The sequence below is a fragment of the Nycticebus coucang genome, chromosome 15 (assembly GCF_027406575.1).
Source record: "Nycticebus coucang isolate mNycCou1 chromosome 15, mNycCou1.pri, whole genome shotgun sequence".
NCBI lineage: Eukaryota > Metazoa > Chordata > Mammalia > Primates > Lorisidae > Nycticebus > Nycticebus coucang.
In genome coordinates this window covers 93,777,975-93,797,030 of record NC_069794.1, presented here as the reverse complement: position 1 = coordinate 93,797,030, position 19,056 = coordinate 93,777,975, and the positions used below count along the sequence as shown (strand labels likewise).

The window sequence follows — 19,056 nt, the reverse complement described above, 5'->3', positions numbered from 1 at the left end:
CCAAGGCATTGCCAGGAAAACATATTCTAAGGACAAAGGTGAGGCTGTGGCTGTAAATTAATACTTGAGAGATCTAAGTTTCTGCCTCAGAGTACTTTCCAGTCAGGTAAGGGTCTTTGAAGACTGTTAGTGTGACTGACAGATCCCTTCAATCAAACAATATGTCTTCTAAGAAACTAATTCTGCAGCCATTTCAGTAAGCATCTCAAAGTGAGGATGGGCTTACTGGAAGGAATTTGTGCATGTGGCTTTCATTTAATGGAAAGAATTCCAGCAAGATACCTAGGTGATCCCATAACTTTTGCACCTGACTGCTGTGGAGCCCTGTGCTGCCTCCTAGGGCTGCTCTGAGGCTCGGCAGGGGCACACAGGACACTCCAGGGGAGGGAGCATTCCTGAGGCGCTTCCCGCGTGGCTGGTGGCCTCTTCTGACCCTCAGGGTCATGCTATCGTGGTGCTGCTCCATGTACAGAGAGGGAAACTGAGGCCCAAAGAGCTCAAGTGGTTCGCCCAAGGTCACCCAGTGAGCACCGAGCCAGGAAAGGCAACCCGGGTTCCCTGCAGCCACACTCTGGGGTAAGACAAGAGAGCAGCCCGTCCTGCTCCTTAAAGCTCCCCGGACTTCTCTAGTTTAAGTCTTGCTGCTGTCTCCTCGTATTTACAGGAAGATAGCAGGGGCAGCCCCCATCCTCCACGCAGACCTCTGCGTGCCAACCTTATGAGAACCTTCTGCTCAGAGGTTGGTTACATGAAAGCGCAAATCTTGGGCATCTGTCCTCTCCACTTGCCACTGATTGTCAGTTTTCTTTGGCCGATACCAGGCTGTGACCTGACACAGATGAGGGAGGTGCACAGGTGCCCCCTCCCCAGGAGATGCCAGCTCCTTCAGGTTTGGGTGGTGATACCCTTTGCCCCTCTCTGTCTCCTCCCCAATCCCCCAGCAAATGCTCCCCTAGTCCAGTTTTAGTAAATCTCCCCCAGCAAACCAAGGACCTCAGACTGCTTGTCCTGCCTTTAAATGCCCACCTCAAGTGCTGGCCTCAATTTCACCTTCTCTAGGTAGCCTTCCAGGACCAAAGGTGGTCGCTTCTCTATGCCCCACGCCCCCAATCATTAACAGCTATAGTTCTGCTTTCATTAGGCAGTGAGGTCCACTTAATGCATGGGGCAGATGCGGGGAACACCAGAAGTGTTCACTGAAGGCATAAAGCAATGGCACAGCACTCTTGTAGCCAGTGGCCTGTTGTCAAGTCCTCAACATGCCCCTCTCCCATCCCTGGCAGCTCTACAACCAAAGGTGGTGAGAGCAGAAATGTGGGGAGCTCTGAGTCCCAGTACTCACTGGCCTTACCCTCAGCAGACTGCCCGTGCTCCACCCTAGACTGTCCTGACACTTACTCACGTGAGCTGCCTTTTCAGAGTCCCTAGCAAGAATCCTCATATGTTTCTCTTTGGTCCAAACTTGCAAGAGGCAGTGAAATGAAACAGTTAAATGCATGGGCTCTGTGGCTTCTCACTAGCTGGGGTCCTTGGGCAACTGTCTTCACCTCTCCGTGCCTCTGTCTGCTCATCTATCAAGTGGAGACGGACCATCACGAGTGAGTGTATTAACCCCCCCCAAAAAGGTCCCCTTACCAGTCATCAAGCATACCAAGGCACGCTACATGCATCCATTTTACCTGCAATTCATACACTTTTTGGGAATGATTGATTTTATTTCCAACAAATCGCTTAAAATATGTTATCCATTTTTTGGCACCCTGGTATGTATGTATTTTTGTATGTGGATAATTTGGGTAGCAGACTTTGTAATGACTTCTTTTAGTCTACCCTATTCCTATAGTTTTTATTTTGTTGATTGTATAAAATTTTATTTTTCACATATTTGAATTGATGTGTCTTTTTTTTTTTTTGTAGAGACAGAGTCTCACTTTATGGCCCTCGGTAGAGGGCCGTGGCCTCACACAGCTCAAAGCAACCTCCAACTCCTGGGCTTAAGCGATTCTCTTACCTCAGCCTCTAGAGCAGCTGGGACTACAGGCGCCCGCCACAACGCCCGGCTATTTTTTGGTTGCAGTTTTGGCCGGGGCCGGGCTTGAACCCACCACCCTTGGTATATGGGGCCGGTGCCCTACTGACTGAGCCACAGGCGCCGCCCAATGTGTCTTTTTTCTTAAGGACTCAATATTCTGTTTTATTTTAGTTGTGTTGGGATGTTTATTTATTTACTTATTTATTTATTTATTTTTGAGCCAAAGTCTCGCTCTGTTGCCCAGAATGGAGTGCCAGGTGCCCGCCACAACGTCCAGCTATTTTTTGTTGCAGTTGTCATTGTTGCTTAGCAGGCCCATGCTGGGTTCGAACCTGCTAACCTCAGTGTATGTGGCCGGCGTCGTAACCGCTGTGCTATGGGCACAGAGCCAGTGTTTATATATTTTTTAACCTCCTGTAGTACATTGGCACATCTGGTGAACTATCAGTTCAGTTTCTTTCTTTTCTATGCTGACATCCTGTTGTTTCGTTGTTTATTTAATTGGAATTGCTCTCTTTGTTACATTTTAAGTTTATTGTACTACTGAAAATTTGGGGGACAAGTTTTCTGCTTAATATGTTCTTGTGGGTTTTTCCGTTTTAGCGTTCTAATGGTATCATTCTGGTGAAATGAATTCATTACCATTAACTTAAAAATACATAATTTGATAGTCTTACCCTCTTATAAGAAAGATATTTAGTTTATTGAGTCATTCTGTCAGGAACACTTCTTGTATTTGTTTCTAACTAATGATGTATTCACATATCTCTTTATTTTCCCCACTAGGATTTTGTGAAGGTTTTTTTTTTGAAGTAGAGTCTCACTCTGTTGCCCTAGGTCCTAGGTAGAGTGCCATGATGTCACTGTAGCCCATTGCAACCTCAGACTTCTGCGCTCGTCTTGCCTGAGACTCCTGGGACTACAAACACGTGCCACGGTGCCCCAGTAAGTTTTCTATTTTTAGTAGAGATGGGGCCTCTCTCTTGCTCAGGGTGGTCTCAAACTCCTGAGCTCAAGGGATCGTCTTGTCACGGCCTCCTAGAATGCTAGGATTATAGGCATGAACCACTGTACTCAATGGAGTTTTGTGACTTTTAAAAACTAAAATAGTATTCTGAGAACAATCAATTCTCAAGTTTTTTTTTTGTTTGTTTGTTTGTTTTTTGGGACAGAGTTTCCCTCAGTCACCCTGGGGTTGAGTGCTGTGGTGGTATAGCTCACAGCGACCTAACTCTTGGGCTCAAGCGATCCTCTTGCCTCAGCCTCCCAAGTAGCTGGGACTACAAGCACCCACCACAATGCCTGGCTATTTTTTAGAGACAGGGGATCTTGCTCTGCCTCAGGCTAGTCTTGAACCTATGAGCTCAGGCATTCCACCTGCTTCAGCCTCCTAAGTCCTGGAATTACAGGTGTGAGCCACTGCACCTGGTCCAGTTGTAAACTTTATTTTTAAAAATAGTTTTAGATTTACAGAAAAATTGCAACGGGAGTACAGAGAGTTCCTATATATCCTTCAACCAGTTTATAACTGTGACATGGTAACATGTTAATGAGCTAATATTGATATATTGTCATTAGTTCGTTTTACCTCATGAACTTCATCTGTTCCGGGTAGCACGTTACCTGTAGTATCACGTCGCCTCACACTCCTCTAGCCGTGACAGTTCCTCAGGCTTTCCTCTTTTTGATGATCTTGACAGTTTTCAGAAGTGCTGATCTGGTATTTTGTAAAGATGTTCCTCAGTTTGGACTTTTATGATGTTTTTATCATTATTAGACTGAGAGTGTGCATTGCTAAGAGGAAGATCCCAGAAGTAAAGTTCCGTTTTCATCATTTACTGTCACTGTGAATTGTCGGTGTTGATGCTGACCCTGACCACGAGGGTATGGTGGTAGAAGGTCTCTCCACCGTGGCGTTTCCCTCACCCCTCTCTCCACTGGGTACTTTGTGGAAGGAAGTCGTTCTGTGTATCTGACACTTCAGGAGTGGAGAGTTATGCTCCACTTGCTAATTACTTGGAATTCTTCTGTATAGGAGACTCGGACCTTCTTTCCCATTTATTTATTTGGTGAATTAATCTTTTTTTTTTTTTTTTTTTGTGGTTTTTGGCCGAGGCTGGGTTTGAACCCACCACCTCCAGCATATGGGACTGGTGCCCTATCCCTTTGAGCCACAGGCACCACCCCCCATTTATTTATTATTCAATCATTTTTTTCAGTGTGGACTCAAAAATATTTATTATATTTTTTTAATATTTTCTATTATTATCAGAGTGAAGTCTCCTTTCTTCCCCCTCTGTCACTAAGGAGTAAGAATGTCATTGGGTTATAATCTGAAATTTTGCTGAACAGATTTTCTGTTTTATTATTATGTTAAATTCCTTAACTTTTCTAGGTCTATAATCACTTTTTTTTTTTTTTTTTGTAGTTTTTGGCCGGGGCTGGGTTTGAACCTGCTACCTCCGGCATATGGGACCGGTGCCCTACTCCTTGAGCCGTAGTAGGCACCGCCCCTATAATCACTTTTTGTTCTATTTCACCTTTTGACTGTGAGATGACTCATCTGTGCTCTCAATATGCAGGATCGTAGTCAGCACAGAGTTGTTTAATAAAATTTTGAATAAAAATGCATTCATAAGGTTTTTTTTTTTCTGTGTTACTTAATTTGTTCTCATTTCCTGGTTCTCAGGAACTAAATAACTTATAATAACTTAGGGTTCTGACTTCCATTTCTCTCTCTTAATTCTGAATTAAGACGAAGAATGCGTGTTCTGAAGTACCAAGCAGCTGTTTGCTTCACTAAAATAGACTTCCAACAGCTAACCTTTATTATTATATTTTGTGATTGGTGTAATCATCTCTCTGTCTCTCTCTCTCTTTTTTTTCTTACATGAGTCTTTTATTGCTGGTGTCTCAACTTGTTCTAATAGGGTCCAATGGAGAAAGAAACGTAGCCTAATAACTTATCCTGAGGGCCAGCTTACAAACCTGTTTTCTCTGCCCTGCACTCCCAGTCACTGAAAGCAAACAGCTTACGGACATCATTTCCTTATAGCAGTGGTTCTCAAAGTGTGGTCCCTGGGCAGCAGCATCATCACCTGGGGACTTGTTAGACATGAAATTTTCACCTGCCCTGGATCTATTTCATCAGAAACTCTGGGGGCAGGACCCAGTAATCTGTTTTGCCCATCCTCTGGGGGATCCTGATGATAATAATTGACCACTGGTCTATGGGATAGAACTTTACGATTAGCACATCTCTTTCTTCCTCTTTTTGTCCTCACCTGAGTTCCACCACTTCTTTGCACTTAGATTTGTGGATTTTATTTATTTATTTATTTATTTGTAGAGACAGAGTCTCACTTTATCGCCCTTAGTAGAGTGCCTTGGCGTCACAGCTCACAGCAATCTCCAACTCCTGGGCTTAGGCGATTCTCTTGCCTCGGCCTCCCGAGTACCTGGGACTACAGGCGCCCGCCACAATGCCCAGCTATTTTTTTGTTGCAGTTTGGCCAGGCTTGGGTTTGAACCCGCCACCCTCGGTATATGGGGCTGGTGCCCTACCCACTGAGCCACAGGTGCCACCCTGGATTTTATTTTTTCCTAGTTTTTACATGTAACTTGGAAAAAAAAACCGTATGCTGAGAAAATTAGAATAACATTTTCTACTATTCATAAATATAACTTAGTATCATTTCACTCATAAATTACTTTAGATTTATTTTTTCAAGTATGTTTTTTAATACTTAAAGTTTACTTTTAAAAGTCTTTATCCTCATTGTTGAATATTCTTGGTCTTAGTCTAAGAATTGTACACTAAGTGATATTAGAGAATAAATTTGAGAAGTATAAAGAATTCATTCTGGTTGTTTCTAGTCCAATGATACATTTAGGAAATAACAAAGTAGGGGAGAGATCTATTTTTAAGAGCCAGATATTCCTTGGGCCCATACTTCTAGGAGACGCTTAACTCTTTGTCACTGCGTTTATAATTTCATGTGTTATCTTGAAAAACAGTAAAGGCATTTTCAGTGTAGGTGCAAAATGTCAGTGGAATGTTGACATGAAGGGCCACAGAATTTGGAGAGTAGAAGAAAATTCTTTTACAGTGCATTAATCTGTGTCATGCCAGCGTCGATGTCTGTTGGTGATCTTTCATCATTCAACCTGAGATCTCACCGGTTCTTGGTATAATGAGTGGTCACACTCCCCAGTATATCAAGACAAATGGTAAATCTCTTCATAATTTAATGAGTGATTTTGACTAAAACTTGAACAACTTGTGTTCTATTATCAGGCTCTGGATGTTATTTCTATCTGTGTTCTAGGAAGCTTCTCTCTGCTGCTGGGGTCAGCAGCAGCACTGCCTCCTTATCCCCGATGGGACGGGGAGTCGTTCTCTGCTTATCCTCAGATGACTACTGGGTTGCAGGGGGAGGTTCAGGCTCCTCCCTAGGCTTCCACTGATATCCCCTGGGTGGGAGGCAGAGGAGCGCTGCCTTCCACCTTCCACCGTGACATCGTATGGAGGGGGTGCCTGGTACTGCTGAGCGGGGTGAAGGTCCTCACCAGACAAGTCCTTGAGGGCCCTGCTTAGGGAGCGGAAGGGGACTGCCGCATGGGGTGGAGTCCAGGCTCCTCTGTGGCATCCACTGACTCAGGTAGGGTAGGTGAGTATTGGTTCATGCTTGGGCTTATTCCTGATGCAGGGCAAAGGGTTAGGCTTTCCTTACAGCCAGGAGGGGATGGAAATCTGTATTTTCTACTCCGGTCTTTGCTGGCAGCAGTGAGATGGAACCTCACTTTTTTCTGTGGTGTGTATCTGGAGTTATTGTCTAAAATTCCTTTCATGGTCTTTTTGCTAGAGAGAGCAACCTTTTGAAGGGGCTCTTTTTGGTTTGAACATGGTGTTGTGGTTACCAGTTTCACCGGGATCCAGTGTGGGATATGGGAGGCGAGAAGAAATCCCGGAAACTCATTGCCGTGTTGTTCCTTGAGGCCTCGAGCCCATTTGCCTTCTCTGCACCTTTCACAGTCTTTTTGTTTTTGTTTTAAATGCCATATGTAGGGTTTTTAGTTTTATTTTGAGGAAGAAAGAAAAATATGTGTAGTTTATCGTCCCAGAAGCCTCTATTTGCATTTCATTGTTCTGAACTTAATCACACCAGCAGCTCTAGCTACAGAAGAGCCTGGAAAATAAGAGTTTTTATACTGTTCAGCAAAGTGCTGAAATAAACAGCATTTTTGTTACTTAGGAAGAAATGGAGGACGGATATTGGAAAGCAATAAGCTATATCTGACCGATTTGTAAATGTATAAATAAAATTGCAAAATGCCAAAAGTCAAGTAGAGGAATTGGTTTGGGAAACTTTTTTATTTTTATTTTTTTGTAGAGATAGAGTCTTACTTTATCACCCTTGATAGAATGCTATGGTGTCACTGCTCAAGCAACCTCCAGGTCTTGGGCTTAGGCGATTCTTTTGCCTCAGCCTCCCAAGTAGCTGGGACTACAGGCGCCCGCCACAACGCCCGGCTATTTTTTTTTGCTGTTGTTGTTGCAGTTTGGCAGGGGCTGGGTTTGAACCCCCCACCCTTGGTATATGGGGCCGGCACCCTACTCACTGAGCCACAGGCGCCACCCTGATTTGGGAAACTTAAGAAGAGAAAGTCAACAAAGGGAGGATAAACGGAGTAGTGCGTAGTATCGCTAATGTGCATGCCTTCTGCCTGATCTGTCAGAGCCCCCCTCAGTAATTCACACGGAGAACTATAGCAAGTTACTTAATTCCTGTACTAGGATACTTGTCAGTTCACTGGGGCCTTCTTTTCTACTTGATAATGCTGTGGGAATATTATTAAAATCTTACAGTAGTGAAGAATATTAAAATAATTCTTCATCACACATACCTAAGTGTGCATACAACTTCCTTACTTAAAGTTGTCAGCCTCAAATCTCAGCATATGGTTCAACATAAATGTCTTTCCATTATGGGAGAAGTTAGTCCTAAAGTTGGACACGGCAGAATAAGTCTAAGGTGAACTCTCCTGAGAGAAAGCATTGCCTTTGTAGGGCTAGGAAAAAAGGAAACAAAAAGTTCAAAGCCCCCCCAACTCCAGTTCTGTCTTCTGCACTCCTGTGCTTACCACCTAGATCGCCTAGAGATGGCACCTCTTCTCTCTGTCCTTTTGAATAGAAACAAAGAATAGTGTGGAAAATGGAAAGTGATTTATAATTTTAAACGATCAGTTGGAGATTTATTAACAAGTATTTGCTGAGTGCCTACTGTATGCCAAGCATTTTCCTAGGTGCCAAGGATGAAGCAGAGAACAAATCAGACCAAGACCTGCCTCACAATGCTTGGTGTCCCATGTGACGTCCATGTCAGAGCCCTTTCTGTGTGCTTGTAACTCTCCCCAACGTGGAGGAGAATGGAGACTCAGAAGTGTATGGGCTTCCCCAGCTACACGTGATGCCATGGTGTGGAGTGTGCAGATTGTGAACACACACATATCAGAGCCCACATTTTTTTTTTTTTTAAATAGAGACAGAGTCTCATTTTATTGCCCTTGGTAGAGTGTCGTGGCATCACAGCTCACAGCAACCTCCAGCTCCTGGACTCAAGCAATTCTCCTGCCTCTGCTTCCCAAGTAGCTGGGACTACAGGCGCCCACCACAACGCCCGGCTATTTTTTGGTTGCAGCCGTCATTGTTGTTTGGCGGACCTGGGCTGGGTTCCAACTCGCCAGCCCAGGTGTATGTGGCTGGCGCCTTAGCTGCTTGAGCCACAGACGTTGAGCCAAAATTTACCAATTTTTAAGTGTGCATTTCTGTGGCATTAAGTCCATCTACGTTGTTGCGCAATCCAAACCATATTCCACCTCCAGAACTTCATCTTTCTAAACGGAAATTCCTCCCCCATTAAACAATAACTGTCCATCCCTGCCCCACTCCAGCCTCTGGCACCCACTGTTCTATTCCCCGATGCTATGAATTTGCTCTAGAGACCTCGTAGCAGTGGCATTACACTGTATTTGTCTTTTTGTGACTGTTTTAGTTAGCATGATGTCTTCAGGGTTGATCCAAGTCATAGCACGTGTCAGGATTCCTTCTTTTGGAAGGCTGAATAATATTCCAGTGAAAGGAGAGACCACTTTTTTTTTTTTGAGACAGTCTCACCATGTTGCCCTCATAGCTCACAGCAACCTCCAACTCTTGGGCTTAAGTGATTCTCTTGCCTCAGCATCCCAATTAGCTGGGACTACAGGCGCCCGCCATGACACCCGGCTATTTTTTTTTTTTGGTTGCAGCCGTCATTGTTGTTTGGCGGCCCGGGGCTGGATTCAAACCTGCCAGCTCAGGTGTATGTGGCTGGTGCCTTAGCCACTTCAGCCATAGGCACTGAGCCAGAAAAATTTTTAAGATCATTAATTAAATTATTTTTGGGAAACGTAAGTATATATTTCTTTTCACTCTTTTTTTTGATGAACGTGATTTAAGTGTGCTGTGGAAGTTTAACTATAGTTCAAGTGTGCTGTGAGATAAAAAATGTTGGGAAACACTGTGCTGGGCACTTCATGCCCTTCGTGACATAGAATAGTTCTGTTTAACGTCTCTTTAAAAATAGGAGCTGGGCGGCGCCTGTGGCTCAGTGAGTAGGGCGCTGGCCCCATATGCCGAGGGTGGCGGGTTCAAACCCAGCCCCGGCCAAACTGCAACAACAAAAAAAAAATAGCCGGGCGTTGTGGCGGGCGTCTGTAGTCCCAGCTGCTCTGGAGGCTGAGGCAAGAGAATCGCGTAGCCCAAGAGTTAGAGGTTGCTGTGAGCCGTGTGACGCCACGGCACTCTACCAAGGGCGGTACAGTGAGACTCTGTCTCTACAAAAAAAAAAAAAAAAAAAAATAGGAGCTAAAACTCTAAAAGTTTTTGAAAACTACTAATCAAAGGAATAATTGGCAGACTAATCTTTAGTCTTCTTTGATACACTTGTTTCATAAATGTTAAGAAATAGCTAAGTTGCCATATATTTAAATTTTGGAAGTCTACTTTAAATGAACCAGATTAAGAAATCTATATTTTAAGGCCAAGTTTTATTTGCTTAATTTATTTTTCTTAAGGTGTATAAACAACAATGAATAGATATTTACCTTTCACCTTACTTAAGCTTGTATTCTTAGAGATATTTTAGTTCGGCAGAGAAAAAGATTAATGTATTACTTATTAATAGGTCTAATTACTAGGAAGGTCACAACAAACGTTTTGAGACAGAACTGTGTTATTGTCCATTATTTCATTTCCAAGAAATATAGTTGACACTGGCGTCCTTTCATCTTGCTCAGCTTTTCAGTGTCACTGGGAGAGCTCATTTGTTTCCGTCCCCGCCACCCTCAGAGCCTCCGCTGTGCAGGTGGGAGGAGCATGCTTTCCTGCCATGATTTTCTATGATTTTAAAAGCAGGCTAAAGGAGTCTCAAAGCCTTAAGGGTTTGTAATGGGCTTTTGGTGCTCACTTCGGCAGCACGTATACTAAAATTGAAACGATACAGAGAAGATTAGCATGGCCCCTGCACAAGGATGACACGTCCTGGGCTTTGGGGGTGTTACTCCTTCCCATGGTATAATTTTGTGTTGGTTTCAAGAATTTAGAAGAGGCTGAGCTTGACTGAAAGACGGGAGAAGAATGGGTGTTCGTGACCACAGTGACCAAGGAGAACATCACTGCTGTGGGAAAACCGGGTAGAGAAACGATCAAGCAGCAGTGCAGATTGGATTGCCAGCAATGTTCAAAGTCCTGCACGATTGTTGTGGGGTCAGGACAGTTGCGTCCTGATGGTGCCTCACGCTCTGACAGCTGAGCAGAAGTGGTCTGTGTTGGATGGTGTGAGGGATGCTGCTCGGACCCCACGGAGGCCAGTCTAGGTGTGTTTCTGGCCTCGTCACTGGTGATGAGACCTGGAGTCACTACTTCACTTGGATCCAGAGAATAAGCATCAGTCAACAGTGTAGATTATTTTGTCCCCAGTGAAAGTCCGCCAACAAAAGTGAAGTGGCCCTGAAGTGTCAGAAAGAAAATGTTGGCCACTGTTTCCCCCCACAAAGTGATCATGTTGCAGCTGTTCTCTGCAGGAACAAAGGACTGTCGCTGCTCAGGGTACACAACAGTTTGTCTACCAGGAGATTCTGGGAAGCTTCAGGAACGGCCGCCAAGGACAGGACCGTGAGGGACCACCTTGCACCAGAACAACGCGTCCACCCACAGCCAACATCCCCATTCGGTTTCTGGAGTCCACGGAGGTCAAACGTAGGACTCATCCACCCTGTAGCCCTGACCTGGCCCGTGTGATTAGTTCCTAGTCCCTACAGTAGAAAATCACATGTGCAGAAGATTTTCTATCCCTGAAGAAGTTTATCATGCTTACAAAGTGAGCTTACAGCACTTGACGAAAATGATTGGGTAGAGTATTTTCTTTTTTTTTTTTTTTTTTGTAGAGACAGAGTCTCACTTTGTCTCCCTCTGTCTCGGCGTCACAGCTCACAGCAACCTCCAGCTGTGGGGCTTAGACGACTCTCTTGCCTCAGCCTCCCGAGTTGCTGGCACTACAGGTACCCGCCACAACGCCCGGCTATTTTTTTTTGTTGCAGTTTGGCCGGGGCCAGGTTGAACCTGCCACCCTCGGTATATGGGGCCCGTGCCCTACACACTGAGCCACAGGCACCTCCTGGGGGTAGCGTATTTTCAAAAATGGTGTATAAGAATGCAAAAGTGGGGTGGTGCCTGTGGCTCAAAGGAGTAGGGCGCTGGCCCCATATGCTGGAGGTAGGGGGTTCAAACCCAGCCCTGGCCAAAAAAAAAAAAAAAAGAATGCAAAAGTGCGTAGAATATCATGGTGATTATTTTGAGGAAATAGAGTGATCCAAATCATTGACGTTTCTTAATTTTTATGTATCTCAAAACTTGTGTAATGACCCTCATTCTTTTGTTATCTCCATAATCCTCTGTCAATAGAATGGCCCAAGACTTTTGCTTGGAAACAGATAGTGGGAGATGGAGAAATTAGAAGGGCTAAGGAACTGGAACACAATTGCAAGGGAGGCTGTGAGGAGCCTTCATCCCTACAGAGCTACACGCATTGCTTCCCAGACCCAGGAGTCCTGCAAATGCATCTCTGCCTGTTTGCCTCATCCCACCCAGCTTTCCACCTAATTCTTCATCCTCAAACCTTATAGAAAATCCTATACTTAGCCGGGCGTTGTGGCGGGCGCCTGTAGTCCCAGCTACTCGGGAGGCTGAGGCAAGAGAATCGCTGAAGCCCAGGAGTTGGAGGTTGCTGTGAGCTGTGTGAGGCCACAGCACTCTACCAAGGGCCATAAAGTGAGACTCTGTCTCTACAAAAAAAAAAAAAAAAAGAAAAGAAAATCCTATACTTTAGGTGGCGCCTGTGGCTCAATGGAGTAGGGCGCCGGCCCCATACGCCAGAGGTGGCGGGTTCAAACCCAGCCCCGGCCAAAAAAAATAAAAATAAAAATTTTAAAAAAAGAAAAGAAAATTCTTTTTTTTTTTTTTTTTTGGTTTTTGGCCAGGGCTGGGTTTGAACCCACCACTTCCCGCATATGGGACCGGCGCCCTACCCCTTGAGCCACAGGCGCCACCCAAGAAAAGAAAATTCTGTATTTTAAAGATAGTTTACCCTCTAATTGTATTTTTAATTTTTAAAAGTAATATTATAGCTTTTATCCTCTGTAATTCTCACTTAAAGAGGTATTGTCCATCCTGAGCAAGGGTGCTTAGGAAGGAGAAAATTTTTCCAAATGAAATAATTACATTTAGTTTGCACATAGGTGATTAAACTGCTCTGTTTCGTATTTTGGGTGTCAGTATACACCATATTAAGAAATAAATTTTTATAAAATTACACTGTTGAATTACGAACACACAAAAATCTTCCTCACTTCTTTAAATCTCAAGATTACATTCATAATGCAAGTGCATTTTTTATTATGATTGGGAATAGCATCTTCCCTAAGGGGCTGAGATAGTAGCACATGAATCTGTTATTATTACTATCAACATGCCTTTGTTAGAAATCTTTATTTACATTTTAAACAAGGTGATCAGTCCGGTTTAATCAATTGACAGAACTCTATGCATGAACAAGGATAAGACTTCAGGGAGAAAAAAGTCATTTTGTATATCCCTAAGTTGTTTTTTTTTTTTGCTCAAGAATTAATTTTGAGTCAGCTTTATACACATTCTTGTGACATTACATGATTGGGAGGGAGGGAGAAAAAGACGGGGCTGACTGAGGTCCCAGTGTTGAAGAGGGAGAGGAGGGCTGAGAAGCAAGCTGGTTTGACCAGAAACAAAACTGCCTGTGACAGATTAAGAGACAAGGCTTGGAATTTGAGAGCTAGGGAGAGAGTGGAAATTCACAGCTGCTCCGTGTGAGTGTTCCAGTGATCATTTTATTCTGATGTTTTCTGGTGGTAACTGTTACTCTCCAAAGAAAGGGGCAGAACGGCAAGAGGGAATTGTGGAAACTCTTTTCTCTGCCACGCTTTGGTGACAGGAGGCAACCTCCATTAAATGGAAGATAAAGGCTACTTCTCGTGGGGTGCTCAGAGCCCAAGAAAGAGCTGTCTTCAGCACCCCGCTACGTACCTGCTTCTTGTTGCTTAGACAAGCCTGGGCATTTCTGTAACATTTGGTAAGTATCAACAAGGCCTATCCACATTCATAGATGTGGAATTACTACGGTGAACTTTAGTTTTAATTGAGATTCTACAGTTATTACTTATTTGTTAATATTAAACCTCGCTGTTGCCTTGTTGCTGAGCTGCTGTAACTAGGAGATGTTTAAAAAAAAAACAACTACAAAACAATACTTCTGTGTTGCCTAAGGCACTTGAACCGTTACCAACTATTCTGTGTCCATGGAATATCTTATTTTGGAAATGGGTATTTATTTACAAAGAGATTCCAAAAATAAAATAGTGGGAGTACAGTATATCACTTTTTGGGTTTCTCTTTCAACTGCATGAACATTCAAAAGCTATCTCTTTCTGTCTATCGTTGGTAAATTTAAAACTATCATTGTGATGGTTGGTATTGTAAATTACAGCATTCCCTCATAATTCACATAAAATTTTGGTGCCATTAATTAAAAGGACATGTACTTCAAATATTGAATGCTTGTGTTAGATCTAATAAGTGACGCCTAATTTTTCCAAAGTTCTGTAATGAAAATAGAAAATAGACAATTCACCTATCAAATTTACCATTTGATATATAGCAAGTACACATGGATTTCTAAGTTAAGGAATAAATCAGGTATTTTTTTCTTACAGCTGATAGCAAGCTCTCTATAATTTTATTCTCTTGGACAACTATTATAACCGTGGGGAGGGAGGAGTGTATGTGCACAAGCATTACAGCAGAGAAATAAAAGGAAGTTTTAAAAATATCTATTTACATTCCAATAAACATTTTCGTTTGTATACTTTTAAAATAGGAGATTTTATACTGCTATTTATAACTTTCTAAGGTCGTGGATGGGAGGCATGTGATGGTTCTTCTGTAAAGGAAGGAAGTCCATATTGTTAACTGCTAAATGAAACCTTGCATCAAGATGCCCCACTCTGAGCAACGTTTCTAATCTCCCTCTTCCAACCTCAGGCAATCTATGTTAGTTATTAGTTATATGTCCTTATTTATTGATATAAGTGAGTCCTTTAAGTTAGAACAACTTAATTGAAACAAAAACTTCTGCAATATGTCAGTAAATACATTAAATAGGGCTGTGCTGTGGAATAAAATGGCTGTACTTTCTCTAATATTTCCTCTGTGTGTACAGAAGCCCGTAGAACAGGTTTTGTTTTGTGGAGTTTTGTGGGCTCTGATTTTTTTTTTAGCCTGCTGACCTATGTATAAGAAGCAATTTAGCTGTTCTGTGGAAACCTTTTCTGGTTTCTTGCACCTGGGTCAAAAGTAAACATCACAAAGATAATATTACAAACCAATTTTTACTTCTTTACAGAATATCTTATGTGAGGTCCTTTTTAGATGGGTGGAAAATTTACATACAGCTTCACAACCTTCAGAATAATTTTTATTTTAAACTATTCACTCACTGGCGTTACCTTAGTGATGGGCACCATTTCTTAAGCCTGTAGGAATGTAAATGAAGAATGAGTCATTCTCGATTTGTAAATGCTTTATATTTCAGAGGTGTACTTGAGAGTGGATGTTGGGCATTTGGAACCCATCTTCAGGGGAAACAATTGATCAAGTGGCTATTGGGCTTACATTATAGCCTGAAATACATTTTATTCACACTATAGAAAAAACATTGCCACCTTGAAAAATATTAGAAAATCAAATCCAGTGATGAAACTAAATATAAAACAATTATGTTGAATAAGATACCACTTTTATTTATCCCAAATATTAATGCTTAAAGTAAAGCAGGTTTAATAAGAGGTGGAAAGATGCTTATAAATATGTTCTAGGTCCTTTGATGAGTTTTGCAGGTTGCTTGCACGGTTCATGAGCTCTCATCTTTCTTCCTCTTGCTTTTGTAGTTTTGGGCATTCCTGAAGTCTAGCCCAGTAGGTGGCACATGGTAGGTGAAGGTCACTACCTGAGGACTGAACTGTTCCCCTGGTTCACAAAGATGGAACCAGGTAGTTTCCCCCAAGGTATCTAAAAACGAAAAGGGGTTTGGGGGCACACATTCTTCATTATGAGAAAGAGATGGCCTGCCACAGACAAAGCAAAAGTGGGGCAGAATGAAGTCTAACTCTGAAGAGAAAAGAAGACGGGTGTGACTTGCGGAATATTCCTGGAGCCAGTAGGGGTGATGAGGAGGAGGGGCGGTTTGTAAGTTAGGTGCTTTGAGTGCGTGGGACATTCTGAAGTCAGGTGTCAACTTTAACTCGGAGGATTATATATTTGCCAATGTATAATGAAGAAGTGTAGCCTGTTTGTAAAATTTAACTTACGTCTAGCCAAATAAAATTAAGTTGCAGCAATGTTTCTTAATGTTTCTCTAAAGGGCCAGTATATAAAATTTTAAAATAAGCAGTGAGGGCGGCACCTGTGGCTCAGTGGGTAGGGCGCCGGCCCCATATACCGAGGGTGGCGGGTTCAAACCTAGCCCCAGCCAAACTGCAACAAAAAAATAGCCGGGCGTTGTGGCGGGTGCCTGTAGTCCCAGCTACTCAGCAGGCTGAGGCAAGAGAATCGCTTAAGCCCAAGAGTTGGAGGTTGCTGTGAGCTGTGATGCCACAGCACTCTACCAAGGGTAATAAAATGAGACTGTGTCTCAAAATAAAATAAATTAAAATAAGCAGTGAAATAAACAACACGATAGATGCAGGCTGCCTTTACTTTGGATGATTTTTAGTGGCAGAAAAACTTTTTCATTTTGATCAAGAAATTTTTTCATTTCAAAGTATATAGAAAAAGTAATGATTGAATAGTCCCAAATAACATTCGGTGAAGATATTAGGGTGAATGTGTACAGTTTTCTATTTCTGAGATGTGTAGGTCTGTATGTGTGTGTATTTATAATGTGCCTTACAGATAGTATTTAGTTTATGTCCCCTTAACAAAGAAAAAACCTATTAAAGGTCTAATAGTATGTCTATTAATTATAGTCATACTTAATATTCCACTGGTAATTAAAGTAATTTCTTTAAACAGAAATCTTTACTACTTATAAATGAGGTCATATGCTTTCCAATTTTGTGACATACATTCTGAATTTCTAGCAGAAACTCATGATAATGTCTTCCAACTTTGGAAGGAGAAAAGTCATATTATATTACCCAGCCAAAACCCCCTGACCCAATCCTGCATATCTATAGGATAAGAGCTAAAGTTAGCTATACTGCACTTTGTCTCTACTCTCCCATGTTAATGTTTTTATAGATTGACAATTCAGGGCTTCCTGAAGCTGTGAAACATAATTCGTCCTGTGCCTATGAACCTTGCTCCAAGGCCAATAATATACTGTAATATGTATGTACTTACAGGAAAGATTAAAAAACTGAATTATGAGCTTGGCGCCTGTAGCTCAAGCGGCTAAGGCACCAGCCACATACACCTGAGCTGGCGGGTTCGAATTCAGCCCGGGTCTGCCAAACAACAATGACAACTGCAATCAAAAAATAGCCAGGCATTGTGGCTGGCGCCTGTAGTCCCAGCTACTTGGGAGGCTGAGGCAAGAGAATCGCTTAAGCCCAGGAATTGGAGGTTGCTGTGAGTTGTGATGCCATAGCACTCTACCCAGGGTGACAGCTTGAGGCTCTGTCTCAAAAAAAAAAGAATTATGATAGTCCCTTGATAATTTTGTTGTAAAGAATTAACCATTTTTTAATTTCAGTGAGTTGCTTTTTTTTTTCTGAGACAGGGCCTCACTATGTTTTCCTAAGTAGAGTGCTATGGCGTCACAGCTCACAGCAACTTCAAACTGTTGGGCTCTTGCCTCAGCCTCCCAAGTAGCTGGGACTATAGGCGCCCACCACACACCCGGCTATTTTTTGGTTGGAGTTGTCATTGTTGTTTGGCAGCCCTGGGCCAGGCTCCAACCTGCCAGCCTCGGTGTATGTGGCTGGTGCCCTTCTTACTGAGGTACAGGTGCCGAGCCTTTTAGTGAGATCTTAAATGCTTTGATTATAGCTAGCAGTTTTGGGGAATGCTGACCTGGGTTGATATACTTGCTATAAATTGAGATTGTGAAATTCTAATATAAAATTATCATTCATTGACAATCATGAATTGCTAATAAATGTAGAAAATTTTAGCTCTAGTTAATGACTGGAGTTGTCAACAGAAATATCACAGTGAACCCAGTGAATGAAGTTACTAGTTTTTTCTAGAACAGTATTCTATTAGGATGCTTAGATAATAATAAACATATTAGTAGCTATATTTCTTTCTAACTTCATATATTAATACTATTTAAAATTTTATTTCACTGTTCTGGTGCAGTAGAATTAAGGAGGAATTCCCAGGGGACATGCCTTTCTCTTGTGAGAGTTTTTATTCAGATGTAAGGCTGACTGAAGCTTCCAGATAAATGAGGACTCATAAAAAGCTGCTCACAAGTTTTCCATTTCTTTTTTTTTTGTAGAGACAGAGTTTCACTTTATGGCCCTCGGTAGAGTGCCGTGGCATCACACAGCTCACAGCAACCTCCAACTCCTGGGCTTAAGCGATTCTCTTGCCTCAGCCTCCCAAGTAGCTGGGACTACAGGCGCCCGCCACAACGCCCAGCTATTTTTTTGTTGCAGTTCAGCCGGGGTCGGGTTTGAACCCGCCACCCTTGGTATATGGGGCCGGCACCTTACCGACTGAGCCACAGGTGCCGCCCAAGTTTTCCATTTCTTTATGAGTTGTCCATTTTTAGAAAATGTGTTTCCCTCAAACTCTGTTAATAAAATAAAACTTGGCCAGGCATGGTAACTCCTGCCTGTAATCCTAGCACTCGGGGAGGCTGAGCCAGGTGGATTGCCTGAGTTCAGGAGTTCGAGAATAGCCTTAGGAAAAGCAAGACTCCATCTCTACTAAAAATAGAAAAACTGAGGCAAGAGGATAACTTAAGTCCAAGAGTCAGAGGTTGCTGTGAGCTATGACGCCACGGCACTTTATGCAGGGCAACACCTTGAGACTGTCTCAAAAAAATAAAACTTAAGAAAACAAAGTAATTCTTAGTCATTTTGAACTGAGAAAAAGGAGTATCAGGAAAAATCATTATTCATACTCGACTGTCTGCTGGTCTTCACTTGTGTCTGTAGGTTTTCAAGTGTAAATTCTATTGCGGTGCATTCTCATTACTTTGAGGATGCACATTTAAAATGGGAAAAATGAAGAATAGAAGATTTTAATTGGAAGATACTTTAATATACATAATATGCTTTACAACGGATTTGGTGTGGCAACATAACTTTAATGATAGGCTTTGTAATTATCTCTGTGAAAAGAATTCTAAGTTACGATTTTGCTGAGGGAGTGGGTGAGGAGAGGA

At 42.5% G+C, this 19,056-nt stretch overlaps 1 protein-coding gene and 1 non-coding gene across 3 annotated transcripts in view; both read left to right on the top strand.

Annotated features, from left to right (window-relative positions):
• Nucleotides 1-19,056, top strand: part of CAB39L (calcium binding protein 39 like) — a 124,220-nt gene that overhangs the window by 26,396 nt on the left and 78,768 nt on the right. The window contains exon 1 of one of the 2 annotated variants that reach the window (XM_053563751.1): nt 13,348-13,734. The exons of the other annotated variant lie outside the window; for it this stretch is intronic. The gene's annotated coding sequence lies outside the window, so the exon portion shown is untranslated. Of the gene's footprint in view, nt 1-13,347; nt 13,735-19,056 lie in introns of those variants that run through there. 2 annotated transcript variants of the gene reach the window in all.
• On the top strand, nt 10,532-10,639 carry LOC128567061 (U6 spliceosomal RNA). Its single transcript, XR_008374735.1, has one exon. It is a non-coding gene; the product is annotated as a U6 spliceosomal RNA (small nuclear RNA).